Source organism: Alosa alosa, chromosome 16 (assembly GCF_017589495.1).
Source record: "Alosa alosa isolate M-15738 ecotype Scorff River chromosome 16, AALO_Geno_1.1, whole genome shotgun sequence".
Lineage (NCBI taxonomy): Eukaryota > Metazoa > Chordata > Actinopteri > Clupeiformes > Clupeidae > Alosa > Alosa alosa.
Window position 1 is genome coordinate 7,686 of NC_063204.1, and position 9,240 is coordinate 16,925.

General features: G+C 40.5%; 1 long non-coding RNA gene across 1 annotated transcript; it reads left to right on the plus strand.

Moving 5' to 3' along the window:
- Window positions 1-4,782: 4,782 nt before the first annotated feature.
- LOC125309640 lies at window positions 4,783-7,571 on the plus strand. Its single transcript, XR_007196161.1, has 7 exons — window positions 4,783-4,868; window positions 5,874-5,939; window positions 6,101-6,223; window positions 6,389-6,717; window positions 6,855-6,914; window positions 7,084-7,293; window positions 7,417-7,571. It is a non-coding gene; the product is annotated as an uncharacterized LOC125309640 (long non-coding RNA).
- The last annotated feature ends 1,669 nt before the right edge of the window (window positions 7,572-9,240 follow it).

Genomic DNA, 9,240 nt, shown 5'->3' on the forward strand with positions numbered 1-9,240 from the left:
GCGCAGCATGTGGTTACCTGTGGGTCACGTCGGTGGGCTGCAATGGCTTGTTGGGGAGCTGTCCCAGACAGTAAAAATATATTTAAATAGATTTGGTCCAGATCTTCATTAGCATTTGGCACAGATCCTCTTAAACGGACCTGCCCCGGGTCATTTCTTCCAACGGGCCAATACCGAACAGGTTGGAATTACGGATCAGAGAGACAGATCTAGCCAGAACTGGCCCAGTACAGTTAATATTGCTACGGCATTTGGTGGATCTGGCCCAGACTCATATTCTACATCTGGGGCTCATTGGCCCTGGTCTGTGATTCATATTTAAGCTATCAGAGAATTGAAGACCCACACAATTTGTAATTTTCAAAATAGTTTTTTATTTTAAAAGGCAAAAGAGAACATCAGTCCCGCTAGCTCAAGCTTAGCCTAGCCTACAACATAACAATAAACCAATATGTAAAAATATAAGGCTTATTTTGATAAACAAACCCGCCAAACGCACTGAAAGAAAAAAAATGTCATGTTAACATAGTCCGCCAGCATCTAACCGGCTGATGTCCCGATGATGATGACGACGGGCGCCAGCTGTGTCGGAGAGAAGATTACTGGCAGCAGTCTGGGGGAGCACTGAAAGCACAGAACAGTTGGGCGATCCTGCAGATCAGCAGGACGGTGGACTTTGACAGCGACAGTTGTTGTTTAAGTGAGAGTTCTTCAACGTTAGCTAGGCTACTCAATCCAGACTGCAGGGCAGGCTGCTATCATAACTATCATGGCAGCTCGCGCAGGGGCAGCGGCAGATCTCTCACAGAGGCTAGTAGCTGTCCTGAGAAATATTTTCGAGCAGACGGTGAATAGCAGCCCGCTCCGCGGATGGATGTCAGAGGACCAGGGCAAAACTAGCCCAATGGACTAACGTTAAAGTTAGGCATCAACCTGCGATTCTTCCTCACTGCTCCTGTGAGACGTATAAAAAGCACACAAAGCAAAGAAACAAAGAGTAAATATTAGATTCAACACCCAAAGATTATTTATTTTATAACAGTATAGTATGCCAACAACGCATTGCATCCCAAACCGGATAAACTGGAGGACAGCGACAATTCTTGTGGATCTTCGATAAAAAGCCTAGTGTTTACAGCCAAGTTTTTCCACTCTAAATCCATTTTAAACAGGCTTAAAAAACGCTGGCCGTCTATGCATGCAGTGCTACTAGCAGCAAGGCTAGCTACAGACAAAGTGGGTAACGTTAGCGCTAATGGCTACGAATTTGCAGCTAACACACAAAGGACACGATATTAAGCGATTTTGGTGAATAATAAGCAAAGCTCACCAATTTAGCCTTAAAGCTCATGTTCACATAGTTGTGGCTGCATGTTTAAAAGAACCTAGACTACAAGCTAACCGTAGCTACTACCCAGCTTGTCTGGCACGTTTCAGGTTGTCAGAATTTCAGAGTAAACTAAGTTTGTAAACTTTCATGTTTAATACAGGCCTAAATATTTAGCAGACTAAAATGACATCAACACCAGTTTACATTTAAAATGATACTTGTATAATGTACTTACCAATAATCACAAAGACGGTGCAGCCTGTAGTCTTCCACTCTGCATAATCACCAGTGGTGGAGGAAGTACTGAATCTCAGTACTTAAGTAAAAGTACAAATACACAGAGAAATATTTACTTTAGTAAAAGTAAAAGTACCACAATGACAACCCTACTTAAGTAAAAGTAAAAAGTACCTGCTTTTAAATGTACTTTAAGTATTACAAGTAAAAGTATTTGCATAATGATTTATTCTCTTAATATCTATATTCTAAAAGAAAGATTAGTATGGGCTGTGGCATTTTAATTAAGCTAGTTTTAGGTTATACTCGACTAGATAGTTTTAAGCTAATGCAATTGTGCTTACCATCTGTGGCCCGGTTTACATTCTGACCTACAATTCTAGAGACTGTAATTCTGGTTATCTACTAGGGTGATCTGCTGAGTAATATCATTCAGCAAAACAGGAGAGCCTGAAGTTTAACGGGGTAGACAAGGGAAACCTTGGATGGATCGTAATGCCAATTCTGCTGATTGAACAGAAAAGTTGCTGAGAAAGGTGTTATGATTAGGTTCAGTTTCACTTGCGCAGACGCACATAGACATTGAATGAGCTCTCACATTTCTACCCCCAATTGTAGGCTATGCCTCTTTATTTGATCACAAACAATTAAGAAATATCTCCTAATCTGGAAAATGCTACGTTTTTTTCGCCAGCGGTTCTATAATAGTCTACCATTCATTTGTGCCGCAAATGATCAGGCGTGTGACAGAAGCATGGGCATAGCCTGTAACTTCGCTGATCCAGCGGATAGCAATCTCATCGGAGAGGAGGCCCTAACGCTTCAGATAACAGACCGAGAAAGGCACAGAACACAGTTGCATGTACAGTGTAGCCATGGGTCTGGTGAATATAGCCTACGAATGCAGATGGCTACAAGCTCACGCTTTGCCTGGTCTAGACTAGAAGCTTATGTTTCTAAGAATGCACGTGGCTCCAGAATCTTTGGTAGCAACCCCGGTAAAACAAACGTGTTTGTCAGAGAGAAAAAAATCTGATCATAAAATGTATCGTAAAAGGAACGATGGTGTTGTAGAAATGTAGCGGAGTAAAAGTACAGATAATTGCTGTAAAATTTAACGGCAAAAGTCAAAAGTATGCACTATAAATTCTACAGTAACAAAGTATTTGTACTTCCGTGACAGTCCACCACTGATAATCACATAACGCAGAGTTGCAGGTTTATGTGGGGGAAAAGTGTTCCGTTAGTTGTGGCGCGTCAGGTCTGCACAGCTCCCTGCGGATCTGGCCCACACTGGCCGGGCGGACTCAATTCAGTTGTGGCGTCTGGTCTGCGGCTGCCCCGATAGGCGCCGCACCAGCTGGATGGACTGTCACAGTCAGAAGCTACAGACAAGTCTGGCGCAAAGTTGGTGCAGATCTGCATTGTCGCGTCTGCTGCTGCGAATCTGCTGATTCAAAAACGGATCTGGCACAGATCAAAGTCAAAGTCAAAGTCAAAGTCAGCTTTATTGTCAATTTCTTCACATGTTCCAGACATACAAAGAGATCAAATTACGTTTCTCACTATCCCACGGTGAAGACAAGACATATTTTACCAATTTTAAGTCCACAGACAAACATAACATTCAAGTAAACAAAAGTAAGTAAATAAGTAAATAAGAGGGCACATATAATAATGAAAAATAAGAGCAGCAAAAATTTTGTTGAAATTGTGCATAGACAGTCAATAAAAAAACTAGTGCAAAGTCAGGCCAATAAGAGGCTTGGGTAGTTCTGTTTGACCTGAGTAATAAAGAAAGTGGCATAGTGGTGCAAGTTATGTAAGAGCAGCAGAAGTGTTGTGTTTTCAGGACAACAACACCAAGTTGTAAAGTGTACAAGTGTGCAAGTGTTCAAGTGTTCAAGTGGGAGTAGTGCAGGCGGCCATTGTGGGTCCAATGTCCAGGATGTTATGTAGCTGAGGGTGGAGGAGGGGGAGAGGAGGGAGAGAGTTCAGCATCCTTACAGCTTGGTGTATGAAGCTGTTGGTGAGTCTGGTAGTCGGAGCGCAGGCTTCTGTACCTCTTCCCAGAGGGCAGTAGATCAAACAGATTGTGAGCGGGGTGACTTGCATCACTCACAATTTTGGTCAGCCTTGGCGGGTGAGGTGGGTGGTGTAAATGTCCTTCAGGGAGGGGGTGAAGCACCAATGATCCTTCCAGCTGTGTTCACTATGCTGCAGGGCTTTCCTGTTGTATTCAGTGCAGCTTCCCCCACACAGCGATACAGCTGGAGAGGATGCTCTCAATGGTGCCTCGGTAGTAAATGTAAAAGATGTAAATGCTGTCTGGGGTGTAACGTCGGCGCACATGACATTGTTAGCGTTCTCCCACGCAGGGTATGCTGGGATACGGAAGCGAACATTTGGGGGTTTATGTCTGTATTTCTCCTTAGTTTTGAGTGTAATGTTAGCGTCTTTATTGTAACATGTTTCCCTTTTAGTTCTCCCTCGTGTGTGATCCTTTTTGTGTGGGGGCTGCGTCCACCCCTGTATGTGTAGTGTGTGTGTGTGTACTTGACCTGCTCCGTGTGTATAGTGTTCTGGGTCTGTGTCCCTGCCCTCGTTTCTCAATAAAGCTTGCATTCAAACCTTCAAACGTTACAATATAAAGCCCATGAAAGACTGAAGAGCTTTAGGTTTTGAGCAACCGTGTGTACATGATGTATCCAAAATGTCCAAAAAGTTTTATAATGTGAGGCGAATGTTTGCTTTAGAGATGTGTTTTTGACATTTTGAATGTTATGTTTCATTTTGCTGGAGATTTGAGGCATTTTGTGTTAGCAATTGTGGGTTTTGTGTGTGGTGGACTCTCTGCCCAGCTTCCCTCATTGTCAGGCCATGATTTATCACATGATCCGCCAAAGTGGCTCTAATATCATCTGACATACAGTATTGTTCCGTGCATAGCCTCTTCCACCACCTCCACTCTTTAAAAAAAGGTGCTTGTGGGTGCTAAATAGAACCATGGGGGTTCTTTGCCATGAAAATGGAACCTTTTTGCCTGAAAAGGATGCCATTTACACGCGAAGATTATTTGAACTTAAACGACCGTTTATGGAACCCTTTCCCGGAGACGCTCACTCTGCTGCAGTGGATTTAACGGTAAGTGGCACAAAGTTTTTTCTCCTTTTCCCCCATTCATAATCACTGCCCGTGTGGCCTGCAAATAGAAAATGAATTGATACTTCTTTAAGCAAAAGCAAGGGGCGTTCCTCGTAAACGTCGGTGGGCGTTAACACATGACGGTCAGCTGTCAGAAGTAGTAAATAGTAACGTTAGAGGTTCGTTGAATAATGTTAGCAGCAGCTAACGTTAGCTATCATAGACATTGATTCATCCTACTGGATCCATAATTAAGATACGTTTTCTACTTCCTTGTCAGCCTCGCAATAAAATCAACTATCGATTATATGATTTCGAGCTTGTGTAGAACTACACTACTGTTTAATATCCTCCCTCTCCCCGATTGAGTTAAAGCTATCTATTAACTCCCCCTATTTCCACCGGTCCCGTATTTCCACCGTCTTGCGTGTATGTGTCACTTAATATCCATTTCTATACAAACCAAGACAGCGGACTCCTATAGAAACGCAACCACGCACAACATAGGTGTATCTAAATTAGCTATGTACCAAAAATGACATTTTACCGTGACTCGAGGAGCTGTAAACAGTGTTGTAAGGCTGCGTGTACACAACCGCTTGGAGCTCCAGTGGAATTTTAATTTCACGACGAGAATTCTCGGTCTAACCGTCCATGTGCCGTACAAACGGTGTAAATAGGCGACCCATCAGGCCAGCACTATAACTCCGAGCGTGGTAAACAAAATCAGATATTTCAGGCAGTAAATGCTCCCGTTAAGAACCAAACCAGATTTTGTTCAAATCTACACAACTATGGCTACTGAAAAATGTAAGGTTCATTTAGTAAATGTTATTTTGAAGTGTTAAAAAACATCGTTGTTTTAGAATTTCTGAACAAAAGTGGTGATAATTGGAGGTGTTACGATACAGGGAAACCAGCCAACAAGTTAGGATAGCTAACAGTAGCCAATAGTGCTATAACAGACTTTTGAAACACACGAGATAGCTACCAGTTGAACCTAGTTCTATCATGCTGTACAGTTAGACTCATTGAAAATTACAATGTATAGTACATCTGTATAGCTAACGCTACGGTGTCTGTAAGACAATACAGGAATCTAAAAGGATGGAACTCACTACAATATGTACTTTATGTCTCTATGTCTTATTTTTCATTTTAGATGACAGAGCACTGGACTGTGGAAGTTGTCTGTCCATCAATTTAATTGACTGCAAGATAGTCAAAGGTAATGGATACTATCTTTAAGTGTCCAATTTGTGATGTAAAGTTTTATCTTCCCAAATATTTGCAACATCTACAGTTACTTCATCAGCATCTTCCTGATTTCTGCATTGTTTGCATTATATTTAATGTAATGAAAGTCTATTGTCATACTTGCATTAACAGAACAGCAAATTAATGGGGAGACTGCTGAGGTTGACAGAGGGGATGGTTGAACAACTGTTTCCTCTGATGAAACACAGTCTTGTTTTTTAAGGGGGGAAAGTTATGCAAATCATCGTTGGTTCAGTGAGTATACTTCATTAATTTCTCCTGGTAAAGAGATTTTTTTCATGAAGGTGTTTTAGGACCACATGTTATTGTTTTCTGCCTATTGTTTAATAACGCTCAGCATCTCCTTTGCTACTAAAACCATGAGTAGGAAAATTCTAATTCCAGTGATTGTTCTTTCAGGTACCCAAACCATAAAAAATACACTGATGTCCTGTGGTGTCTGATCACTAGATATCCATTTCTTAACGACCACAGCTCATCTGGATATGTATTTTATTTTTTAACGTTTTGTTATGGAAAACATTATTCCTCAATTGAATTCCTATACTAGCCTACTCTGACTCTGTCTGAGCCTCATAATTAATGTCTTTACTCAAAGGAATAATTTTAAAAAGGAAAGTTCTCCTTTGATAAACTTGACGACGGTGCAGGAGATGAAGAGAAAGTTTGATGTCAAAAGACAAAGAATTGTGGACCATGTGCCTCTGGAGGACCCACCTGGACATCAGGTGCCATTTTTACATTCTTGCTTGTCTTTAGCCCGTTTGTTTGCTTGTCTGTATATCTATATACTAGCTAGTCACAGTAGCCACTGTTTGTCATTACAGATATCTTAATATTACACATTTCTCTTTGCTAATTTCAGAGAGCAAAAAAGTGCAGAGTGGGGGTCCAGATGTCTTCTGATTATGAGCCAACACAAGAGGTTTGTAATATGTTTGTGAATGAAATGCTGAATCATACAGCAGTTAGGTCCGGCTACATTATTTATTTATATCTGATTGAATGAAAGACTATCTGGCTTGAGAACATTTATATTATCATTGCTCTCGTAAATTCAGTTTTGCATTCTCTGCATGTCTTTTTTTTTCCAGATTATGTTGGACCTTGAAGCAGTTGGGGAGGACTACCACAGCTTTTAAGAGCATATAAATGCCATAAACAATTAGTTGTGCCGTCGTCAGCCAGATATTAGTCATATAATGGACAGGATGAGGCAAACTGTCTATAAGAGGGTAGAGCAAATGGGAAAACCAACTGAGGAGGTGATGGAGATGTTCCCATTTCTTTGGGTGCCAGAGCTGGTGAGTAGCACAGTCTTATAGTAGTATTACTATAATGTGAGTTCAGTGCTGTTCAGGAGTAAGTTCTATAACCATTTATTGGTAACTACAATTTTCTCTGTTGTTTTGTTTGTTCATTTGTAGATGCATCATGAAATGAAGTTGCGGTTCGGACTGGACTTAAAGCTAAGCCTGCATAACACCCTCAGTATATTGACCCCTGACGTCATCAGAGTGGCTGACAGTGGGAATCAGAGGGAGTCAGAGGGAGAGGCTGTCAAGCCTACGAGATACGAACACAGATGGCAAGTCACCAGCTTCTTCTTTTCCCTTGCACCCTTCAATTATTTAATAACAATAAGATCATTAAACTATGTTTTAATGAAATCATTATTTGTTTCTTTTGAAATTTCAGACCTTCAAAAAAGTGCTGCTGTCCTAATTTTGCCTGCCCTTTTCAAGGAGGATGCCAAGTTTCTGTAGTGTTTAGACAAGGTATTTGATATTTTTAACATTACAATTAACATTCCTTTATGTTGTCAATTCACATCATAGACTCTCACAGGAGATCCCTTGTACATTTCTCATTTGCATAGGAACCACTGTGTTTCCAACCATCATCTTCCAGGGTGGCGATACTCCCCTCTTTGCCAGGAGAGCATCCATAAAGATGGATGGCATCACAATAGCAAGTGGAGAGATGGATGCCCTCTAATGCCTGCTGTATTACATCTTTGGTGTGGAGTACCACATGCAGATTAAGGACACACTGGCTTTTACAGAGCATTATTTGTTCAAGATACCAAGTCAAAAAAGAGTGTCGACTCCTGTTTTGAGACTTTACAATCAAATTTGCTAGTCTTCGTTAATATTACCTTTTATTATATTATATATTTAATAAATTTGCTTGATTATTTCTAAATCTGTGTGTGGCCTCCTGTTCATGTTATTATGTGTAGAGCCAGGTACAACTCTTTCATAGTATTACAGGGCTTACAGCATGTAAACAAAGGTTTGTGTAACAAGTTAATGGGTATATTTTCATTTAAAGTAAAAGTCTCCCTCTTTCCTAAACAATTTTACAAATATTATTGATAATCACTATACAATATATCCATCAGTGATCACTAGTAACCATTATCATTATTTATGATTAAACATTAAAATAGGATCAACAAGTAATAAAAGGTTTTGGGGGAATGAATGACCCTCTTAAAAGGTACTATTTAGAACCCTTTTATAAAAAATGAAAGAACCCCTCTCTCTCTTTGTCTTCCTCTTCCTCTACCTCTTGCTCTCCCTGCCTCCATGCTTGCAAAGTTCTCAAAATGGCTCAACTGAGATTGGTGATTGGTGTTCAGTTTTGTAAGGAAGTATTTTCAGGTGTGTGTCTAAGTGTTTTCAATCACCCAATGTGTTTTGTAATTTCAATAGCTTGTCCAAATAGTGTTGTCCAAATGGTACTCATAAGATTTAATTTATGAACGAAGTGTAATATGTATGAAATACATAATTTTCAATTTCACAGTTTTCAAGACGTCTTTTCAGTGCAATCAGTCGTCATTCGGTGACTTTACTTCATTTGAATATCTGTGTGCATGCATTAAGTCTTCTCCTCAGATTTTATTACTGACAATTTACAGGCCTCCAAAACATTCAGCTAAAGTTTTTCTTGAAGAGCTAGGTGAACTGCTATCAGTTGTTTGCATAGAGTTTGACTGTCTTATTATATCAGGGGATCTAAACTTGCATGTGGATAATCCTGAAAACAATTATGCCAAGGAATTCATTGCACTAATCGATACTTTCTCCCTAACACAGCATGTACAGGGGCCAACACACTCTATCGGCCATACCCTCGACCTTGTTATCACAAAGGGTCTCGATGTCTCTACAGCTGTTAAAGACCTGGCCTTATCTGATAATTTCTGCGTGTTCTTTGATGTGTCTATGTCCCCACACACTCAA